The 24773-nt window shown below is 39.4% G+C and overlaps 1 protein-coding gene and 1 long non-coding RNA gene across 17 annotated transcripts in view; both read left to right on the top strand.

Moving 5' to 3' along the window:
* KDM4C (lysine demethylase 4C) overlaps positions 1-24773 on the top strand; it is a 412741-nt gene that overhangs the window by 156245 nt on the left and 231723 nt on the right. The window lies entirely within an intron of this gene.
* Positions 1023-24098, top strand: LOC129047845 (uncharacterized). The gene is made up of 6 exons (XR_008509647.2): positions 1023-11379; positions 11930-12028; positions 17490-17559; positions 19070-19149; positions 20567-20621; positions 21168-24098. It is a non-coding gene; the product is annotated as an uncharacterized LOC129047845 (long non-coding RNA).

Below are 24773 nucleotides of genomic sequence, written 5' to 3'. Positions count from 1 at the left end.
GCTATTCTGAATAGCACTGTGATGAACATAGAGTGCATGTGTCTTTTTGGTAGAATGATTTCTTTTCTTTTGGGTATATACCCATCAATAGGATTGCTGGGTCAGATGGTAGGTCTGTTTTAAGTTCTTAGAGAAATCTCCAAACAGCTTTCCATAGTGGTTGAATTAATTTACATCCCTACCAGCAGTGTATGTGTTCCCCCCTCTCTGTAGCCTCACTAGCATGTATTATTTTTTGACTTTTTAATAATAATAGGAATTCTGACTGGTTTGAGATGGTAGCTTATTGTGGTTTTGATTTGCATTTCTCTAATGATTAGTGATGTTTAGCATTTTTCCGTATGTTTGTTGGCCGCTTGTATGTATGTCTTCTTTTGAGAAGGCTCTGTTCATGTCCTTTGCTCACTTTTTTTTTTTTTGAGACAGAGTCTCACTCTGTTGCCCAGACTGGAGTGCAGTGGCACAATCTTGGCTCACTGCAACCTCTGCCGTCTGGGTTCAAGCGATTCTCCTGCCTCAGCCTTCTGAGTAGCTGGGATTACAGGCACCTGCCACCGTGCCTGGCTAATTTCTGTAGTTTTTAGTAGAGACAGGGTTTCACCATCTTGGCCAGACTGGTCTTGAACTCTTGACCTTGTGATCCACCTGCCTTGGCCTCCCAAAGTGCTGGGATTACAGGTGTGAGCCACCACGCCCAGCCTACTCACTTTTTAATTGGGTTGTTTTTTGCTTGTTGTTTTAAGTTTCTTACAGATTCTGAATTTCCTTCCTTCCTTCCTTCCTTCCTTCCTTCCTTCCTTCCTTCCTTCCCTCCCTCCCTCCCTCCCTCCCTCCCTCCCTCCTTCCCTCCTTCCCTCCTTCCCTCCCTCCCTCCCTCCCTCCCTCCCTCCCTCCCTCCCTCCCTCCCTTCCTCCCTTCCTCCCTCCCTTCCTTCCTTCCTTCCTTCCTTCCTTCCTTCCTTCCTTCCTTCCTTCCTTCCTTTTAGACCTTTGTCAGATGTATAGTGTGCAAATATTATCTCCCATTTTGTAAGGTGTCTGTTTACTTTGTTGATAGTTCCTTTTGCTGTGCAGAAGCTTGAAAAAAAAATCTTAATCCCTCTTTCCATCTTACCTGTCATCCCTTTTCTTTGTTTTTCTATTTAACAATACTTTGAAAAAAGAATTGCCTATATTTCATCTTTCAATTTCATCTGTCTATCTGTCTATCTATCTATCTGTCTGTCTGTCTGTCTATCTATCTATCTATCTATCTATGATGGAGTTTCACTCTTGTTGCCCAGGCTGGAGTGCAATGGCACAATCTTGGCTCCCTGCAATCTCCGCCTCCCGGGTTCAAGTGATTCTCTTGCCTCAGGCTCTGGAGTAGCTGGGACTACAGGCATGCACCACCACGCCTGGCTAATTTTGTATTTTTAGTAGAGATGGGGTTTAACCATGTTGGCCAGGCTGGTCTTGAACTCCTGACCTCAGGTGATCCACCTGCCTTGGCCCCACAAAGTGCTAGGATTATAGGCATGAGCCACTGCACCTGGCCGTATTTATTTTTCTATTCTCTCTTTAAATACCATAGCCTTTTACCCACTCCATGCTATCAGAACTGCTTTTGTCAAAGTCATTGGTCATTCATTGTGGAATTGCCTGACAAGTTCTTCCTGCCTGCTACAAAGGCAAAATCTGTTCACTAAGTCTGTGGCATTGCAGTAAAGAAAGAGTTTAATTGATGTGAGGCCAGCCTATGCAGAAGAACTGGAGTTGTCACTCCAAAGCCTTGGAGGTTAGGGTTTTTATGGACAATTTGGTGGGCAGGGGGCTAGGGAATGGGTGCTTCTGATTGGTTGGAGATGAAATCATAGGGGTGTGGAAAACAGTCCTCATGTGCTGAGTCCACTCAGGATCAGTTGTGCCGTGACTCATGAGTCCCATGGGGTCAGTCTGAAAAACAGTTCAAAAAAGAAAACAAAAAAACCATCTTAGGTTTTATAATAGTGATGTTATCTATAGAAGCAATTGGGAAGGTTCAAGACCAGCCTGGCCAACATGGTAAGACCCCATCTCTACTAAACTACAAAAAAATTAGCTGGGCTTGGTGGTGGGCACCTGTAATCCCAGCTACTCGGGAGACTGAGGCAGGAGAATCACTTGAACTGGGGAGGTGTAGGTTGCAGTGAGCCGAGATTGTTCCACTGCACTCCAGCCTCAGCGACAGAACAAGACTCCATCTCAAAAAAAAAAAAAAAAAAATTAATTAATATAAAGAAATAGAAACTTGTATATCACCCTGACAAAATAGGTTATTGGAGGTGGAGGGGTGAAAGAGGAATTCTTTTGAGGAAATTACCAGGGAGAGTGAATGAAATCAGGGAACAGATTAATTTGTACATTATCTTGTGAAAGCGTCTGTTAAGGTGTTCTTACATTCTTGGTCTTGCACAGAGGGAAAGAAAAACATTTGTTCTGCTTGGTGGGCCTGGATCTTAGGCAGGTAAAGGAACTACTTCACCTTCTTTGGAAGGGACTGGGGCCAGGAGGAAGTCAGAGAGACCTTGAGGTTTTTTCCCCTGCAGTATGTCAAAATGTCGTATTTTGAGGTATCAGTTTCTGAGCCCCAACACCAAATTATATTATTTAAAAATTCTCATCTTACATGACCTCCTAGCAGCACTTGATAAAGTTGTTCCTTTATTATTCTTTTTAAATCGGCTTTTCTCCTTGCTTTCTGAGATGGTACATGTTTCTTGTTTCCCTGTGCCTTACATGGTCTTCCCTTCTTGGTCAGTTTTGTTGGTTCCTTTTTCTTTGACACCTTAACCTTCGAGAGCTTTAGGGCTCAGTCCTCAGGTTTCATTTTCTTGTCTACACGAATTCCCTTATGATCAAATTCAGTCTTGCAACTTTAAATATTATCTGTATGCTGATTACTAGTGACTACTAAAATTTATATCTTTAGCCTGGACTTTTCCTTGGAACCCACAAACTGCTGCCATGAAATCAAGGCTGATTACTTCACACGCCCACTTGGATGTTGATGGGCTTCACAAACGTTAACAAGCCCAGAAAGTGCTCTCAAAAGACTTCTCCACCTCATTTAGTGGCAACTCTGTTTCTCCAGTTGCTCAGGCCAAACACTCTGGGAGTCATCACTGCTGACTCGCTTTCTGTTTAATCACACACCCAATCAATTCTGTTGGCTCCAGAATCTCTGGGATGCCCACTTCTCACCACACTCACCACTGTTACTCTGGTCCAACCACTATAAGTCATTGGCCTGGCTATGCCAATGGGTTTCACAGTCTCACTATTTCTCTCTATTCTTTATTTGGCAGCCAGCATGACAGCTTTAAAACCATTTGTCAGATTGTATACTTCTCTGCTCAGAATCTCCCCTTTCTAGCTTCCCATCTCACTTCCATTAAAATTTAATATGCTTACCATGGTGAGCAAATGCTATGTGATCACTCCCTGCCCCAACCCCTACCCCCCATCTTTGACTTCGTGTTTTACCTCCGTGACCCTTGCCCACTCTGTACCAACACAGTAAGGCACATTAATGCCCTAGGTTCCCCAGGTTCCATGATCCTTTTCCCAGAATACCCCTCCCCAATCTGCATGGCTTGGTCCCTCCCTTCTTTGAAGTATTGTTCAAATGTCATCTTCTCACTGATATCATTTGTCAATTTGAATTGGAACCCTATTCACAATCCCAAGCTCTGTGAAGGGAATTTTGCCTTATTTACACCTGTATCCCCAGTGCCTAGCACCATAACTTGTACATAGTACATATTTAGCAAATATTTGCTGAATGAATGAATGAATGTATGATGACAGAATGAAGCATGCAGACTTTTAACTTACACAGTTTAGCCCAATCTTAGCTGCTGCTGCTATGTTTTTGTGAATTTCTATCTAATTCCTATCTCAATTTTTTGTTTTATGCAATGTTATAACACTGAACATTTCTAATTTCTTTTACCATTGCCCTTATGCAGGGCATGTGCATAGTACTATCATGGTTATAGTCATAAGGCAAGCCACCCTGTTGCAAGATTTCCTATCACAGGTTTCTAATTACATTTACTGTTTTTTCTCCCCCCATTAAAAGAAGTAGAATTCCTGGAAATAGTTGGGTAACATCTTCAGCAATCTTCCAGGCTGGGCATGTTGGCTCACGCCTGTAATCCCAGCCCTTTGGGAGGCTGAGGTGGGAGGATTGCTTGAGTCCAGGAGTTTGAGATCAGTCTGGGCAACACAGGGAGACCACATCTCTACCAAAAATATAAAAATTAGTTGAATGTGGTGGCGCGTGCCTGTAGTCTCATCTACCTGGGAGACTGAGGTGGGAGAATCACCTGAGCCTGGGAGTTGAGGTTGCAGTGAACCATGATTGCACCCCTGTACTCCAGCCTGGGTAGCGGAGCCAGACCCTGTCTCAAAACAAAGAAATAAACAGCCTTCCAACATATCCTCAAGCAGTTAACTGAAAAATGTCACTAAGTTTCTTTCACTGTCACTAATAATTGAACTTCAGCCAGAAATTCAAGATGAGATGCTTGTCTCTCCCTGTCTGACTCAAGCCACTTAAACTGTGCGTTAGCTACAGAAATGGATGCATATTAGATTTGCTTCCAAAGTGATGTTTCCAAATTAACTTAAAAGGCAGTGTCACAGGGTGATATCTCAATAAATCCTCTAATTTCTTGTTTTGTCATATGCTTTAGATTCTCCTCAGGTATGAATTTTCTCCCCTCTAAATCTATTTTATGGGTATTTGTTTGATAAAGCCTGTTTGATTTAATGTTTTTACTCTTTACGGGTTTGTAAAGCACTGTCTCCTCCCCACTTCACCTGGGGACCAAGATTATGGTTATACAATAGCTCGTTTGTTACATATTCAAAGCATTGGAATCAGACAGATTTTTTTTTTAATCTTAAAAAAATTCTGCAAAGAATGTTGCACTGTTGCTGCATGTGACCCTCTTTTCTGGCTATTGTGACTAATAATTGCACAAGTATGGTTTGTACTTGTGGTTTCTGTTTAAATGTTTTTTTTTTCCTTTGAGATACTTCATTTATACTGACATTTTTTTTTTGAGTGGCTATCTTATGAGCGCAGCTTGAATTTTAAGATTAATATGAATGTGCATCACTAGTGAATTGTATTCTTGGATTTATTTGAATGAGTGAATGACTGAATGATTACAATGACAGAATGAAGGTGCAAACTTTTACTTTCCATGAATTCCAAGATTTGTATTCTTGAGTTTATTTGCCGAGGGATCATCAAGAGACAGAACATAGAATACCCATATATTACAGGCAAGTTCTTCAGAGTCTTGTGGGGTTTGACATCTGAACTAATGGCTTGTAATTAATGACCAAAAAATAAGTCATTAATATAATTCCATCAAATGGCTCTTTATCTTGTTTTGTATGTATGTGTGTTGTCATTATTGTTTGTTTGATTGTTTCAAATGCTTCCTGTGTCAATGACTGCAGAATCCAGTCTTCTCTTTTTGGGGGCAGAGAACCAAGGGGGACCACTGTGTTTTCAGCACATTGGTTTTCATCTTTATCTGTAAGAGAAAAAAGCAGGAATCTGAGAAGAGACCGATGCTTATGGCTGTTGCAGCCTTTCAGGTGGGGCATGGGATTCTTCTTTCCTTCCTCAGATATTTGAAAATTTCTTGGTAAGTTTTTTGAACAGTTCTCAGCATGTTTTCCTCCGGTGCCTTAGGCGAGACAGTGTTTACTTCTTATAAAGCTCAGATATGGTAATCCAGAATCCTTTTTCTAATAGCTGCTGGCTTTCTCTTTTTTTAAAAAAAGTTAGCTGTGGTTTTATATTTTAATACAGAATAAGAACATACTAGAGAGAGAAAGTGGTTACTGGTTGCATGTGCTTTTTTGTTTGTTTAATCCATCATGACAGATGGTGTGGACTAGTTTAATATACTGAACAGTGTTTGTGCTTGTTAATTGCAGTTTGTGCCTCCAAGTCCACTTTGCCCTGTCTGCCCAGGGTTGCAGATCTGTATGGGCCACCACCACAGGCCGCCTTTCCCTCTGGCTTCTGGTAGAGCCCAGGCAGGAAATTGCAAGAGGAGGAGAGTGAGGGCCCAGGGCTGCAGCACTCTGTTGGACTTGCCTCACACCGTCCTCTGTTGCTCTGTCCTTAGTTTGGGGAATTACACTCTTCTCTAGTCCTTTTAGGACTAGATTATTGATACCTCAGCTGTTAGCTGGCCTGGGGCACCACTCTATCTATCCTCTGGTTTTTCTGTACCTTGCCCACACCTATTCAGTCCCTTAATTAGATCTTCTCTGATTATTCCAACGTTGAATGTTACACTTGTGTTCTGCTGGGGTACCGATGCATAATGTGTCATCCTGGGAAACTCCTGTGGATTTTGTCTGAGGAGTTTTTATTAAACACAGAAACTTAAAATGTTTAAAGTTATTTTCCCTGTATATTCTTTTTTTTTGGTTTCTGCATTCCACTTTGCTGTTAACATGAAAATAAGATAGGCTGTCCACTATATATTTTTTTCAATGAATATTTGGGGTGGTGGAGCATTTTGTTGGTCAGAGTATAGCCTTTAGTTCTAATAATAATGTGTTCTGACAGTGGTTATTTTAAAACATGTTTTGGTAGAAGTGTTGATGTTTTGTATTAGTGAATCTTAGGCTTCCTACTTCTGAAGTTCTGAAATGAACCAGGTATATAAGAATGAACATTCAAAGAAACATGCGTTCTTTTTAAAATTTAACTTTCTAGTACAGACCATGCATTTTTCCTCTTTGAACTCCTTCATGGATGCCAAGCAGTGCCTCACTGGAAGTCCTTATCATCATGCGTAAACATCCAGGGCTGTCACTGTTGGCGATACAGCTCATGTGAGAGCTGTGGCAAAGCTTCAGATGGAATAATTATGAACAGCATTGTAGGAGGTAGTTACTATAGGAAAATATAATAATGGAGGTCAAATAAAGGAGACACAAACTTTCATCAGTTGGGCGTGTTCATTTTCTTTTGGCGAAGAGAAGCTCAGTTCTCTTTGTAAATTAAAAACTTTTTTTTCTTTCCTTCCCTTTCCCTTTCCCCTTCATCCTTTTCTCCTTTCCCCTTTCCCCCTTTCCCTTTTCCCCTTCCCCTTTCCTCTTCTCCCCTTCCCCCTTCCCTCTTTCCCCTTCCCTCTTCCCTCTTTCCCCTTTCCCCTCCCCTCCCCTCTTTTCAAATAAGGACGTATTCTCACCATCTTGCTCATGCTGGTTTCAATCTCCTGGCATCAAGCAGTCCTCCCACCTTGGCCTCCCAAAGTTCTGGTACAAGTGTGAGCCATCATGCCTGGGCAGAAGCTCAGTTCTAAAACCCTCTTGGCTTGCTATAGTAGGATAGTTTATCATCAGCCCCTTCACCGTTTCAGAAAGATGCTGTTATGAGAACTGTAAGGGAATTTTCCCATTAGTTCTATTTTTCTTTCTTTTTTTCATTATCCTTCTCAGCTGACATGTGAGTTACATAACTTTTTAATTGAGATTCATGTGTTCAAAATCATGTTTTAATTTTGTTTTTGGTTTTGTGGTAGCTTGATATGATGTGGTACTACTTCTTGTGAAGTTTAAAGTTTGTATTTTATAAAAGGGCATTGGGACGTGAAAAAATTCTGTTTTTTATCTTGAGCCGCAGCTTAGCTTGGGATATTAGGATTAGCAGTCACTGGAGTGGAACGTTTCCAGTGGCTTCCGTAAAGTACTCTGGATTCCTTTTCCCTGGATTACTAGAGAGCAGCTTTTGAGCATAGCTGCTGCGAACTGTAAAAGCTTGTGGTCAGTGAACTCAGTTAAGAAAGTGCTGGCAATGGTGAAAGTCAAGCCCCTTTAGATGGTGGTTCTTTCGTGGACCAGGTGCCTTCTCTTTGTGAGCAGATTACCCAGTGTGGCGTCAAGGGGCTGTTAGGCATTCCTTCTTCCAAGAAAACATTTCCTGAGGCTGTAGGACTCAACTATGAGAGGCAGTTGTGAAGGAGGAAAAATAATGTAAGAATTAACTGAGCTAATATAAGGCATTTGTGAATAGAAACAAGTGGAGAAGCAGCTGTAGAGAGATAATTTGTTAAAAAAAAAAAAAAAAAGGACCAAAATAAAAATGAATGAAAGGGACACATGAGGTGAAAGGTGGAATCTTTGTTCTATGAGAGCTGGTTTTCATTTTTTTGGTCTGAAAATATTTTGTGGCCATATTCAGTTTCTTTTTGCATAGTTAAAATTATATGATTGGCTTATAGCAGCAAGCAGTTACAGAATAAAAATGATTATTTCTTCCTCAGTGAGAATCAGCTTTCTAGTCTTAACCTCAGACTCTTATTTCTATCTCATTCTTCACTCTAGCATGAGTAAGGAAGGCCTGGTGCTAAGAATACATGGTGGGAAAAACAAACAAATGCCTCCAGGCATTGCTTATCACAGATGTGGTCTAGAGAAATGGACATTCAGAAATCCAACAACATTGGGGTGTGTTTAGTAGTTTACAGATTATTAGAAGAAACTCTTTATGTTTTCGTTGATCTGTGAGGCTCCATATTATGGGGACTTATGGCTTGTAGTTCAGCAATGGAAATCTGGCAATTCTTGATTGCATTACTGTCCTTTAATTGTTGCTCATTTTCTTATTCATGAACATGTCGATGCTATTGGTAGGTGCAATTAAATGTATACATGTTCATTTATCTTAATTATTATTTATTAGATGGAGGGAAAATATATTGATTGGGTGACTATAGCTTTTTGGTAAAGCCAGCACAGATTTTAATCATTGTTAACAGAAGAAAATTAACACCTTAGATTCTATCCTTTCAAAAAAATTTTCCTATCTATCTATATCTATCTAATCTATCTATCTATCTATCTATCTATCTATCTATCTATCTATCTATCTATCTATCTATCTGTTTTTTGAGACAGAGTCTCTCTTTGTTGCCCTGGCTGTAGTGCAGTGGCATGGTCTTGGCTCACTGCAACCTCCTCTTCCCAGGCTCAAGTGATTCTTATGCGTCAGCCTCCTGAGTAGCTGGGATTACAGGTGCATGCCACCATGCCTAGCTAATTTTTGTGTTTTTAGTAGAGATGGTGTTTTGCCGTGTTGGCCAGGGTAGTCTCGAACTTCGGGCCTCAAGTGATCCGCCTGCCTTGGCTTCCCAAAGTGCTGGGATTATAGGTGTGAGCCACTGCGCCCGGCCTCTTTTTTCTAACATTTATTCCATATAGTAACTGTAGCTTCTATATTTTATAATATTCCTGATCATGTTGACCTGTGATGATAATGGAATTGATAATAAGTGATGTTAATTAGAATATGAGATGTGTAGGACTTGCTCCCCAAAAGAAGACCCTTTCCTTTGAGGAGATCATCCCTCATCTACGTAGAGGCTTCCAGGGACCACACGAAACTGCTGGTCTCAGTTCTGCTCTTGGGAGAAATCACAATACGCAACTTTGTTTTTTCATCTACATATCAACCCTCCACACAAGTGAACATGTCTCTCAGCTCCCACCCTGTTAGCCTTGTAAGAAGATTAAGTTCTTAGACTTTTAGCATTGTGTCTCACCATTTCCTTGCCCCTTCCCACTTTCCATTCTTCTCAGGGCATTCTAATCACTATTTTGATCTGGCTGTTCCACTGAAACTGCTGTAATCATTGACCTATACGTTTCCCAAAACAACCAATCAGTCTGTTCTCATTTCATTTGAACTTTTGGTATCATCCTACCACTTTGTCCTTCTTGAGAACATTCTTATCTTGGCTCCCACACCTTTACACTGTTGGAAAGAGTTGCCGTACTCATCATCTCTATTTTCTCACCACTTATTCTTTTTTTAGCCCACTCCAGTTGGGCTATCAAACAGCTTTTATCAAGGTCATCTCTAGGCCAAAACCAGGAGTCAGTTCTTCATCCTCATGTTACTCAACCCCTCACCCTCTCCATCCTTGCAACACATTCTTCTCATAACACTATATTCACCTTGTTTTCTTCCAGCTTTTTAGCCATTATTTCACAGCCTCCTTTACCAGGCCTTCCAGTGTTAGAGAGCCGAAGAGCCTTGTCCTGAGCTCGCTTCTCTTTCTTTACCTTCTCTATGTGGTTGTTTGTCTTCCTTATACCAGAATGTAAGTCTCTTACCAGCAGGCTTTAAGTCTGTCTTGTTTGTGCATGTATCTCTTGTCCAGAACAGAGCTGAGATATAGTAGGTGCTGCTTGCCTGGTTAGACCCACTGTCATTCCGCTTATTACTTGGATCTGTGTATCCTACTTCCTCGTGGTTTCACCAAGATTGTAGAAGGTAGTTCTATTATCACTTCAAATGTTACATCGGTATCCTGGACTATAATATATCACCTATGTCCTCTTTTTTTTTTTTTTTTTTAAATAATAATGGTATCACCTGTTTGTGGCAGATAAAAGCTGTGGTCTTTTGCATTGTTATTGTTGTGCCCATTATTTTTTATCCCCTATGATTAGTCACTTTGCTTACTGCATTGTTACCCACTCGTTTCTGTTCAAGCCTTCACTTTTTAACTACCTTGGAGGTTGATGGCTACCCCTTGGCTATGTCTTCCTCTTTAGTGTCAGTTATTCTGCTAATGCAGAACTCTGAGGTTTACCTATGAAAGTAGTGTAAACAGGGAATCCCAGCTGCCAGCTGCATGTTTGGGACCCTCTACAGCTTATCTGTAGCCTGTTTTCTTGTTTATGGCCCCAGCACTACCCACACCCTTGTGCTTTAGTAAAACCAAGTTACCTTTCACCTGGTACCTGTGCTGCTTCATCTTCCTGCTTTCCTTGTGCTGTTGCCAGGAATATCTTCTTTATCCAAACACTACACTTCAAGGCTATCCCAACTGCTTCCTCTTTTGTGAAGATTTATCTCCTCACCCTCAGCTAGAAGTAATCTCTCTCTACAGTGAAATTCTTAGTTATCTTTACCTTAATTTTAGGGCTTAGACCTTTCTTTCTTGTGTTTGCTTATGTCTGATGTCTGTTATAGGTCATTGAAGTCACGTGTTTAGCTATAGCCTTTTGTTCAATAAATCTGGAAGGAATGAAAGAGACTTGAAGTCATTTAAAGAAACTGAGTGCCCTTTTACTATTTACGCAACTATCCTGGGTGTCATTCCTCTTTTAATTGTGTTTATTCTTCCGTTTCCAAATTAATAACAGCTAACATTTGAGAGTAATGCTTTACTTTTCACAAAGCAGTGTACACTTTATCCTGTTTGACCTTTTTTTTTTTTTTTTTTTTGGCAACAATTCAGGAAGGAAGGACAGTGTATGTAAATGATAAAATAAGGTAGAAATTGTGGTGCAGAGGCTGGTTGTTTAGGTAAGTGCTACTCTTCCCCAGTCACTGGTCTGTCCTAATGGGTAGACTCTTCTTAGCAGCCCAGTTTTATTGAGGAGGAAACCGAAACTCATGAATTGTCTGGTTGAGGTCACTCTGCTGGAGTCCCAGTCAGGATTGCAATCCAGGTGTATTTGACCCCAACTTCTTGGCAGAAAGGATACTTTTGTGGGTGCCAAAATAGAATATTAAGAAGTTCATCTTCCCTGTTTTGAAAAAAATTTGAAGGCTTTCTTTCAAATGTTTTCTCTAGTTTTTGAGGATTAAAATAGATGATTTCTACAACCCTCTGCCACTTCTTTCTTTTATGGCTCATAAGAAGTCTCATGACTAAAATGTCATTAATTTTATTGATCCCTTAAGGATGTTACTCACTGTTGATGAGTCCTGAGGGTCTTTGGGATATTAGTCTCATTTTAACTCTTACTGGTGTAATTGGATGAATGTGATGCATTTGATTTAATTGGTTTTAGTTCGGCAGAGGAGAAAGACATTCTCCTTGGTGCTATGCTAAGTGTCTCTGTCTCCTAAGATTCCCTGCAGAAATTAAATTATTAGCAGTCAGCAGTTCTCAAGATCTACTAGAGGTCAGATTCAGCCACTGATGGGAACTACTCCAGGGTGGCCACAGGTAGGTTTTTTGGATATGTATGTTGAATTTTCACATTCTCAGAATAACTCTGCCCCATTCTGACACTATTTCACTGACTTGTCAACATGAGTTGTTTCTGTAAGTTTCTCTAGAATCTTTTTATAGAACTCCACTTATTTTTTAATGAGCACCTAATACAGTGAATATGTGGAAAATAAAGCACGCGTTGAATTTAGTGGCAGTTATTTAAAAATGTCTTTTGAAAAAATCTGCATACCTTATACATAACATACAAAATATATAACGTGATATGTATTCATAAATATGTACATATATAATATGAATATATGTGTTATATATAATATAACAGTATGTTATATATGTTATCTATAACATAACAGTATGTTATATATGTTATCTATAACATGTTATATATTCATATGTATGTAATAAAACATGTTATATATAACATATTCATAAGTAATATGAATACATGCTACATATTAGTACAATTAATATATATTATATATTATTAACATATCATATGATTATACTGTTATAATATAATTATATATTATATATTATATATATATGATATTCATGTATCATTCTTTCATACCTTTTCAGCAATGAATGTTCTTTTGTTGTAAAATAGTAACACCCCCTAATCTATTAGTTCTTTTCAATTTAGTGCACATGAGAAATACCTGGAGAATTTGCAAAAATGCAGAGGCTGGGTCCCACTCCTTTGCATCTACAGTTTGCAGTAAGCACCTCAGAGAATTCTGATGTATGGGATCCTCTGAGTACATGCTGAAATATGCAACTGCATTCTTATGCTTCTTTGCCTGTGACTAATGTCTTCTTTTACCAGGATTCATCAGGAGAATCCTGGCATTTACACAGAGTTGCCTAACTTGTTGCCTCCATAGGCACTTGGAACCCTCTCTCTTCTCACCGCCCCCCCCACCCCAAACACAAACACTTTATGCCTTGAATTCCCTCAGTAACAAGGGCAGCATACATTGCTGGATGCTCCCCTTGTTTTTCTATCTGGAACCCCCCAGTGTGAAACTACCATCACCTGACTTATCAGCTAAAAGAGTGTATACTGAACAATATAATTTTAGTAATAAATAAATTGGTTAACAGTGATACACAATAAATAAACTTGCTCAAGTTAACTTTTTTTAAGTCACAGTAAGTTGTTTATTACCTTTTCATTTAGATAACAAGGACATTTTATGTACTCAAAGAATGGCCATCAACTAAACACGCATGTATGAACATTAGTCATTAGTTTTGTTGGGTCTGTGGATGTCAGTAAGCAATAGTCATTTTTTTTTTTTTAATAAGAAAGGGTCTTGTTCTTTCACCCAGGCTGGAGAACAGTGGTGCAATCTTGGCTCACTGTAGCCTCCATCTCCCAAGCTCAATCAACCCTTCCACCTCAGCCTCCTGAGTAGCTGGGACTACAGGCATGCGCCAGCACACCCAGCTAATTTTTGTCGTTTTTGTGGAGATGGGGTTTCACCACGTTGCCTAGGCTGGTCTCGAATTCCTGGACTCAAGTGATCCACCAGCCTTGGCCTCCCAAAGTGTTGGGATTACAGGCATGAGCCACCATCCTCAGCCAGCAATAGTCATATACATTTGGCAGTCTTATATGAGAAAAATATTTACTGTGGAGCTATATATAAAAACTATATCAACCTATTAGAGAATTGTAATTAATTGTCTAAAGGTAGCTGTCCAGTTAAAAAGATATCCTAAACAATAATGTGGTCAGTGCCCTGGCTGTGCCCTGCAGGGTAAAGAGAGGAGTGAGGACAGAAAAGGTGTCAGTGGTTCATCAGAGAAGTGAGCTCATTTGGGCCGTGACTATTGTGAGTCACTTGTTATCTGCAGAGTACAAATGCCATGAGAGGCCTTGGTGTTTGGGGTGGGGCCAGAGGGAGATGATTAGAATGTCATCAGGGATGTACTTCATGAAAGAGAAAGTGGCATTTGGTGCTGGATTCCAACAGGTGTGTAGCTCCACATGAGTTGTGGTCATGTTCCCCTTCAGACAAGAGTGGCAGCCGGAGTGCAGAGGGAGGAGTGTGTATAGCATTCCAGTGACCAAGCTGACTGTCCTGTTTCTGCGGTGCAGGGATTATTAGTTTCAATTAGGGTTTGGATCATATTCTTAGGGCCTTGAAATGGACTTTGAGGAAGAATCTGTAATCCATAAGCTTAGTAATGCCCCCTCCCACCTTGTTGTGGGCCCTTGAGAAAACTTTTGTTGAAAAACCATACATTTGGGTCATAGGGAGACTGAAGTTTAGAGAGATGCTACAGTGTATATAATTGAAGCAATCATAACAGTAGCAGTAGCAGCAGCCACTATTCAAACCTTTTCTAATTTAGTCCTTACAGCTGTTATTTGGGGAAGGAGGAAACTGAGGCAAAGAGGTTAAGTGTCTCCCCCTGGTGCAGAGCCAAAGTAGCAGAGCCAAACTGCAACCTGTGTGTGGCCATTTCTACTCCTTCATTGGTTCTGACCACTGGGATGATTTTATCTCATAAAGGACATTTGACAATGTTTAGGGACATTTTTTTGATTGCATGATGGGGGAGGTGCCAATGGCATCAGCGGCCTCTGCCAAGGGTACTGCAAAACATCGTACAATACACAGGGCAGCCTCCACTACAAAGGATTATATGGCCCCAAAATATCAATCATGTAGAGATTGAGGAACTCTGCACTACCGCACTTTGTAACCATCTTTCATGCATCAAATTTTCCTCTTTGTTGTAGAGCTAATTTAAGAAAAAGCTGTTTATTTTATTGCTGCTTTTTAGGTTGTACAAGCAAATGTAGGGAGTTCATTTGTACTTCTTTAGTGGTGAAATACCATCTCAAAGAATTTTAATTCCGTAAGAAATATGTATTGCATGTATCAGATAATACTATATTTAAATGGCACAAAATAGACTATAGCATAAATTGAATCAGCTTTTCTATTGGACATTCTGGAATTTTTCTATGGGAACAATAGGTATAGGATGTTAACTTTCAAAAGCCTTTAGTAGAATCTGACAGGTAATTACATCTTCAGGTTCTAAGCCCCTTGGTTTTTGAAATTCTGAAGGTGACATATTATGCCTAAGGGAAAGATAAATACCAGCATTACCTGCCTATCTGAGATAGATTTTAGCTATCTACTACATGCACTGCTTGGTGAGGGGGCATAACCATCAGTGGTTGAAATGAAACAGCGTTAGGAAAGCAATGGCTTGGACCACATTCAGGGTCAACTTTCCTTTTGGAAAATAGTGATTCTGATGATGAACAGTGTTCTTCCCCTGGGAATCTGGCTCTGCAAAATTACTTTCAGGCTAAATTTGACATACAATTTAAAAAAGAATGCTGTGTTAACAATTAACTTTAAAAGGACAAATAAAAGCCATTCCAGTAAAGTTTAACTTGCTGGTAATTTGATAAGTATTTACTTATGTAGAGTTCTAATACGCATGTAAGACAGTGTGTAAATCACAAGTGGAATAAATATTTTAGTTAAGAACATGGAGGTTTGACAATGAAAGATACTGTGAGGGCAAAGATTTTGGTGTGGCTGTTTTTAGAGTAAACGGTTTTTTTGAATTGCATTTTTTCCAGGTCTTCCTGACTTTTTATTTTTATTTATTTATTTTTTTTGAGATGGAGTCTCACTTTGTCACCCAGGCTGAAGTGTAGTGGTGTGATCTTGGCTCATGGCAACCTCCACCTCCTGGGTTCAAGTGATTCCTGCCACAGCCTCCTGTGTAGCTGGAATTATAGGTGTGCACCACTAAGGTTGGCTAATTTTTGTACTTTTTATAGAGATGGGGTTTCACCATGTTGGCCAGGCTGGTCTTCTTGAACTCCTGATCTCAAGTGATCCGCCTGCCTCAGCCTCCCAAAGTGCTGGGATTACAGGTGTGAGCCATTGTGCCTGGCCCAGGTCTTCCTGATTGTAAAAAAAAATCACTGTAAAAATTAAAGGCTCGGGGGCTCACGCTTGTAATCCCATCATTTTGGGAGGCAGAGGCAGGCTGATCACGAAGTCAGGAGATCGAGACTATCCTGGCTAACACGGTGAAAACCTGTCTCCACTGAAAAATAAAAAAATTAGCTGTGCGTGCTGGTGGGTGCCTGTAGTCCCAGCTACTTGGGAGGCTGAGGCAGGAGAATGGCGTGAACCTGGGAGGCGGAGCTTGCAGTGAGCCGAGATCATGCCACTGCACTGCAGCCTGGGTGACAGAGCAAGACCCTGCCAAAAAAAAAAAAAAAGAATAATTTTATCTAAAATTAAATTTAAATACCAACTTATATCCTCTCTCTTTTTTTTTTTGAGACGAGTCTCGCTCTGTCACCAAGCTGCCTCAGCCTCCTGAGTAGCTGGGACTACAGGCACGTGCCACCATGCCTAGCTAATTTTTGTATTTTTAGTAGAGACGAGGTTTCACCATGTTGGCCAGGATGGTCTCAATCTCTTGCCCTCGTGATCCGCCGCCTTGGCCTCCTAAAGTGCTGGGATTGCAGGCGTGAGCCACTGCGCCCGGCCCACTCTAATTTTCCTCGAGAACTTTAATTGGATATGAACTGATCCTTTTTTTCCCAAAAAAATAAGATTTTATTACCAAGATGAGGCAAAGTTGTTAATATTCAGGATTAAAAAATAATATTTCTTTTTTTTTTTAAATTAGGTATACCAGATTTCTTTATTCTCAACCGTGTGTGCACATACACTCAGATTTTTTTCTTTCGATAGTGTTTTGGCTTTTTGCTAATAACAATGATACAAGTTTTATGTTTAATTTAAATATTACAACGATTAAACTGGTTTTGGGGAAGATTTTCCAGAAATTTATTAAATACGAAGTTCCTTAACTACTGACTTAGAGGAATGAGTATTGTTTAACCAGGGAAAAAGTTGTCAACCACCACCAGCTTTTCTTCCTACTTTTTTTTAGAATATAAAAGATAATATCTCAATTATTTTTTCCTCTCTCATCATTACTTACAAAAATCTCAATTATTTAGGCATGTCCTTGGCATGTTCGTAAAATTGTTCCATTAGGCATTCTATAATTATGATCATATTATTTTTAATCCCTACTCATCTCACCTGTAATTTTCAAATGTTTGATTTTTATTCAATTTTTATATCCTGTTTGTATATTTTTTTAGCTACAGTAAAACATGATTTTTCATGTGTATTTTTTTTCTTTTTTTTTTGAGTGGAGTCTTGCTCTATTGCCCAGGCTGGAGTGCAGTGGCATGATCTCAGTTCACTGCAACCTCCACCTCCCAAGTTCAAGAGATTCTTCTGCCTTGGCCTCCCAAGTAGCTGGGATTACAGGTGCGTGCCACCACGCCCGGCTAATTTTTTTTTTTGAGATGGATATTGTGCCTATATTTCTCCTTTCTAATTTCTCACTGTAATATTTCATAACCCATGTCTTTTCTTAACAGAATCATCCAAAACTTCGTTTTTATTAGGAAGTATGATACTTCAAAATGGAGATTACAAAAAGAGCCATGAGTATGTTGCTTTAATGTATGTCTTTGTAGTTTGTGTTATGTGTTGTTACGGAACAGCATTAAGTTTTTGCAGGGAATTTTTCTTGATAGAAAATAAAAGTCCTGATTTTTGTCAACAAGAAACTTATATTCCAGATTTAGGGCTTGGATTTTTTGAAGACATGAAAAGTAGATGAAAGAATAATAAACAGTAAGAGTTTTAAAATGTCATCTTCTTGTTTAGTAAAAGCTATTGAATTACATTGTCAGAAAAGTGTACTTATGTTTAATATTTCACATATTTTGCTTTGAATTTTTACAAACAATTTTTTGTAACTTATTTTGGCTTTCAAATGGAAACTAGAATTATGTAGTGCCAGAAGGTAGCTTGAATACATGGAGTTCATTCAAATCCTAGAGAGAAGGGAAAAAATTCCATAAACAAACAATATAAAAAAAAGATACCTTGTGATTTCAGGATATCCAGCTGTTTGTATGTTTCGTTTTTAAACTTCACTGCTCACTAAATGAGTGATTTTACATATGTTAGAAAGATACTACCCCATGCAGAACTGCATATCTATTTTTAAAAATTATATATGCTAAAATCGTGGAGATTTGTGGGCGTGGGTATACATGTATACAAACAGTATTACTTTACATAGATTTGATTTGCTAAAAAAAGAATGCATATATACATTTATAGGTAACAAAAACATTATTGCCATTGAATATTTCATATTTTCACTTTTCAATATAGTGAAGTCTTAGTCACTTTTGATGGTCCAGTAAATTAGGTAATACTATTTTAAGATAAAGTGAAAATTTCCCATGAGAAATCACTCAGCCCATTTTCAGTTTTGCTTTTCCTGGTTTAGGTTGAACGCCGTATCATTCTGATGAATGAGAATGAGCCTTCCCATGGCTATTCTGTTCTCTGGAAGCCAGTTTGTAAAAAGGTTCCTGTGGAAACAATATTTTGGGAGGTACATAGTGTAGTAGGTTAGGAGCACAGGCTTTTGAGTAATAGGGACCTGTTGGTAACTCCCATTTTTGCTGCCTAATAACTATGTGCCCTTAGCTAAGTAACTTATCTCCTCTGTTCTTTAGTTTCCTTAGCTAAGGTAATAAGACCTCCCTTACAGAGCTAGAGGAAGGGAAATGTAAAGATTTTAGCACAGTGCCTAGAACTTAGCATTGAGAAAATATTCATTAAATGTGTTCTTTTATTGACTTGGTTTTAGTTACAGATTCTAGACCCATATCCCTGTAGTTACATATAATATTTTGGCCATTTTATTGTGTAGATTTTATGTACATTTTTGCCACTTTTATCAGAGAAATAGACAAGAAAGGAAGCAAGTAAGTTATTGTAGTCAATCAGAAAGACTAAAACAATTTATAGATGATAATTAATATTTTAATATTTATTTTTAACATAAAAACCTCCCGAAGTGCTAGGATTACAGGTGTGAGCCACCTCACCCAGCGAGTAATTAAAAATTTACTCTCCTTGTTCATTTTTCTTGCAGGATTGTCATTCACATTTAAAGTTTGAAATTCTGAAGACAGAAAAAGCCAATTAAAATTTAAAAATAGCCAGTGGTGAAAGGTAAATAGTTTATTGGTGCATGGCAGAGCCTTCTGCTTGTTATATGTAGTAGGGTACTTCTAAGGAAGGTGTTTCTCTTGCAGAGTTACTTGTTGCAGTTAGGTTTTGTTTTGGGTATAATGCCAAGTATTTATTCTTCCTATGTGTAATATAGTAGAGTTATTTTTGTGTTTAAACAACAGTTTTTATTGTAATCTTATGTCTTATTGGATATTAACCTCTTTCATAGCAAACAAGCCATTCTTACCTGTTGTGCACATGCTGCTCTAGCAGGCTGGGAGTCTTCACCACAACACTAGCTACGTAATAGGACATTGCTTCCTGAGGTCTGGGAACACTGTTTTTTTCTTCTCTGCTGTGGAATAAATGTTTTATATTTAATTTAATTTAATTTTTTGAGAAAGAGTCTTGCTCTATCGCGGAGGCTGGAGTGCAGTGGCATGATCTTGGCTCATTGCAACCTGTGCCTCCCGGGTTCAAGCAATTTTCCTGCCCCAGCCTCCTGAGTAGTTGGGACTACATGCGTGCGCCACTGTGGCCAGCTAATTTTTGAATTTTTCGTAGCAATGGGGATTCACCATGTTGGCCAGGCTGGTCTCGAACTCCTGACCTCAGGTGATGTGCCCGCCTTGGCCTCCCAAAGTGCTGGGATTACAGACATGAGCCACCGTGACCGGCCAGAATAAATGTTTAAAATTAATCATTTTGTCAGTTACTTTCAATATTTTACAAATTGATAACATATATCACATAAATGGGACAGAATAATTTAGTACTAATTAGATTTGCAAGGTATGCTCTAGATCACCTGCACTGCCCTCCTCTAGCCAATGTTTGCATGTTTGTGTGCATATATGTGTATCTAATATTTAATATATAGATATATATTATAGGATGAACATAAAACATTTATATGTTATGTGCAATATGTGTTTGTTAAATATATTTGTGTACATTTATTCCCATGGTATAAGCCCCATTTCCAGAGGATGGCTCATGATGACCCAGAGAGTGCAGCTCAGGTCTAAACGTTTTTAGGAGGATGAAAAGAAATAGTCTTTTGTTCTCGTCTACAGGAAGCTAATATTTTGCTCCTACTTTCCAAACTCTGGAATAGTAGTGTAACAGGGCAAAGAATGGGAAAATGAAAACCGACTGTATGAAGCTGTTTTTGGAAGATGCTCTAAATGGGAACAATCTTCTAAGCTCAGCTGGCTTTTTAGTCGGTGAAGCCATCTGTTTGGTTTTTCAGCCAGCACTCTTTTCATTCTCCCTGATTTTTATAGCTTCCCTTGGGAAACCACAAGATTCCAAATCACTCCAGCAATGTAGAGCCTTTTGAAGAGTTATGTGTGGCTTAGTGGTTTGTCAGTCTTCTGTTGTGTAACTTCAAATGGTTTTTACTTCTGCTATGCAGATCATGGTTTTAGGAATATTTGGAAAGAGAAGAGTCTGAGGAGAGTAGAAAGATGGTAATTTTTTTCTTATATAAATATTTATTTTTCAGATACACTAATAATAAAATATTATAGTTCTTTCATAGAGGTTAACTTACTCATGTTTCATTTATGAGGAATGCATAGACCTGTTACTCAAAGCAACATTGTGTTATATTTGTTGTTCTGTCTATAGTTTCTGACATTATTAGACAAAGTTCAGTGATGTTAAAGATTGTAAACATTCCTTAAAGGAGGGGTCCCCAGCCGCTGAGCCACAGATCTCCTGCTGTGTGGCCCAGTTCCTAATAGGCCACAGACTGCCTGTGGTTAGGTAACAGTGGCCTGTTAGGAAATGGGCTGCACCGTAGGAGGTGAGCTAGCGAGGGCAGCAGGTACAGCTGCTCCCCATCGCTGGCATTACTGCCTGAGCTCCACCTCCTGTCAGATCAGTGGTGGTGATTAGATTCTCATAGAGTGTGAACCCTATTGTGAACTGCACATGGGAGGGATCTAGGTTGCATGCTCCTTATGAGAATCTAATGCCTGATGATCTGTCACTGTCTCCCATCCCCCCGTGAGGGCATGGCCTAGTTGCAGGAAAACAAGCTCAGGGCTGCCACTGATTCTACATTATGGTGAGTTGTATAATTATTTCATTATATATTATAGTGTAATAATAATAGAAATAAAGTCCACAATAAATGTAATGTGCTTAAATATCCCCAAACCACCCCACACCAGATTTGTCAGTCCCTGGTGCCAGAAAGAATGGGGACCACTGCCTTAAAGCATGCTGGGATTATGATTGGATATAGAGTTGGATGTTGATGTTAAAGGTGCTTATACTTCGTTACAGTGGTTACGGTTACTTAGAGCTATCACATAGTTACTTTAGAATGGATATTTTAAAATGGAAGAATAGGCAGCAGTCTGTTTCTAATTAATGAGAGGGTTCCTTGTTTTGAAAGTTAAACACTTTGGTAAGGATACATTTGAAGATTATCATGTGATGGTCAGCAAGTGATTCTGTCCCTCTCTTGGCATTTATATATGTTATTTATATTGAATTACTCTTGGCAGAGGAAATAACTGAAAGTCTAAATAAAAAGCGTTGGCTTTATCCTGTGGGTAGAAACCACTTTTTATTTTTACTTTTACCCCATGTGCTTTAAACGCAGTAACCAACCTTCCTTCCTTCCTTCCTTCCTCCCTCCCTCCCTCCCTCCCTCCCTCCCTCCCTCCCTTCCTTCCTTCCTTCCTTCCTTCCTTCCCTCCTTCCCTCCTTCCCTCCTTCTCTGTCTCTCTTTCTTTCCTTCTTTTCTTTCTTTCTTCTTTCAAAGGGTCCCACTCTGTCACCCAGGCTGGAGTGCAGTGGTGCAACATTGGCTATTGCAACCTCTACTTCCCAGGCTCAAGTGATCCTCCTGCCTCAGCCTCCCTGGTGGCTGGGACTACAGGCATGTGCCATCATGACCAGCTAATTTTTGTATTTTTTGTAGAGAGGGAGTTTTGCCATATTGCCCAGGCTGGTCTTGATTACAGGTGTGAGCCACTGTGCCTAGCTGAGATAATCATTCCTGACTTTCATGTTATTAGAGCTTCAAAATGTGAACAATTATTGCCCGCTGTTGTCACTACCTTGGAGAACAAGATGAGTACAGCTTTTAAAATCTTTGTGGAAATTGTGGCAACTTTCATTTCCACCTCTATAAAAATAAGATCTATATGCTAAAGGATTAATAACAGTGCAAATTGCTACTTGAATATTAAAGATTTAAAATCATCCACAAGGCAGAGATATTCTTGAAAGTCATTACAGCTCTAAGATGTCATAATTTTATTGAAAGTGGGAAAAAAACATAGCCACCATTTAAATATGTAAGTTGTCATTTTTGTTACATTTCACTAGCATTGTATTTGAACCAAATATTCATCTTTTACAGCGCCTAAGTATCCATATATCATAAGACATGTAACTACCATATTCCTTTCCCAGAACTTTATTTCCTCATTATCATTTTCATTTAATTTAGGATAATGTACACTTGATTCTAAAATATATGTCCTCTGATAAAGTCTAATATACAGCATCTGTAAGAAACTTAAACAAATTTACAAGAAAAAAACTGTATCATGGCTGCTCTACATTGGGTGAGCTTTGTGTAATATTTGTTCTTTACTTAATAATGCATCCACAAAATATTCACCCTGTTTAGACTGATTCCCTCATGCTTGAGAGAGGAAGGCATCTCTTCCTTTTTTTTTTTTTTTTTTGGAGAAAGTCTTGCCGTGTCATCCAGGTTGGAGTGCAGTGGCACAATCTCAGCTCACTGCAACCTCTGCCTCTTGGGTTCAAGCGATTCTCGTGCCTCAGCCTCCCAAGCCACCATGCCCAGCTAATTTTTGTATTTGTGGCAGAGATAGGGTTTCGCCACATTGGCTGGGCTGGTCTCAAACTCCTGACCTCAAATGATCTGCTGGCCTCAGCCTCCCAGAGTTCTGGGATTCCAGAGTTCTGGGATTACGGGTCATTGGGCTTTTTTTCATATGTTTATTTGCTGCATGTATGTCTTCTTTTGGAAAATGTCTGCTTACATTCTTTGCCCACTTTTAATGGGGTTGTTGTTTTTTTTCTTGTAAATTTGTTTGTTTCTTATAGATGTTGTATATTAGACTTTATCGGAGAGCATATATTTTAGAATCAAGTGTACATTATCCTAAATTAAATGAAAACAAATTATCAGAACATATGATAAAATAATGAAGCATAACAACTAAAACAAAAAACCATGTTACATTTCAGGGCCAAGGATCTAATTTTGCTTTTCTTCTGACTGTTACCAGGAGGGCAGGGCAATGCATGCAGCCATGTGAACTGAGAGTGAGAGGGAAATGGATGAGTTGCTTAATGTCAGATCTATGCCACTGTCCTCATGCTTGACCTTGTGGCAGCCAAGCCAGAGATGGCCACGCGCTCCTTACCACGGTCATTCTCAGCTGAATCCGCATCACATTCACCCGGAAGCCTGGGAATAATCTGTACCTAGCAGTCTGCAGGGCATGACCAGCCTGCAGATGTGAGCAAGTGTGTGTGTATGTTTATGTGTCTGTGTCTCTCTCTGGTGTGTGTGTGTGTGTGTATGTGTGTGTCTGTGTTTGTATCCTGTGGTGTCTCACAGTGTCTTAGAAATATTTGAATTACATTAATTGCCAGTGTTTGAGTATCACAAGATTTCACATAACCATATGGATTTACATGTTGTCTTGAAAACTTCGGATGATTTGAAACTCTTTTAAAAAGGGCTCTTTAAAAAAGGGTTCCAATATAAATTGGTAGAGCAGTTATTGGTAGAGCGTATGCTTTCATCTTCGTTAGAATGGGTTTGACCACATTGTGTTTGGGTGAAGTAGTAGAGCAATAACTTTAAGATAAAACTGGTTTGTTCACCGCATATTCTCACTCATAGGTGGGAATTGAACAATGAGAACACATGGACACAGGAAGGGGAACATCACACTCTGGGGACTGTTGTGGGGTGGGTGGAGGGGGGAGGGATAGCATTGGGAGATACACCTAATGCTAGATGACGAGTTGGTGGGTGCAGTGCACCAGCATGGCACATGTATACATATGTAACTTACCTGCACATTGCGCACATGTATCATAAAACCTAAAGTATAATAATAATAATTAAAAAAAAAAATAAAACTGGTTTGTTGTAATTTATTAAACTTACCCATGTATTTGGCTCCCTTTTCCCTTTTATTTTATTATGTCTGTTTTAGCCTTATCTATTTTTTTCTCATGTTCTAGCCCTCAAAGAGTGTGTGTGTGTGTGTGTGTGTTTGTGTGTGTGTGTTTAATTCTCCAAGCCAGAAGTCACTCAAGCTTCCTGGAATCTAGGTTGTAAGGTACTGAGGCCAATGGCTGCCTCTTTGTCTTTTTTCTATTTTTTCTATTTTTTTTTTTAATTTTCTGTTTTGTTTCTTTCCAGTACTATGTTGACGAGGAAGGTGCCAGCATCTTTGATATGAGATAGGGCTCATCTGCATGTTAGGTGTAGTGGCATGCCACTGCTGCCACTGCTCTTCTGCTACCAGGATGGCTCGAACGCAATATAGGCTGTTCCATGTGTGCTTTCCCTCCGTTATGAAACTTCTTCCTGTGGGGTTTGTGAACTAATT

Source organism: Pongo abelii, chromosome 13, assembly GCF_028885655.2.
Source record: "Pongo abelii isolate AG06213 chromosome 13, NHGRI_mPonAbe1-v2.0_pri, whole genome shotgun sequence".
In the NCBI taxonomy this organism is placed as follows: domain Eukaryota; kingdom Metazoa; phylum Chordata; class Mammalia; order Primates; family Hominidae; genus Pongo; species Pongo abelii.
The sequence above is the reverse complement of the archived record's forward strand: the minus strand, read 5'-3'. Positions and strand labels throughout refer to the sequence as shown.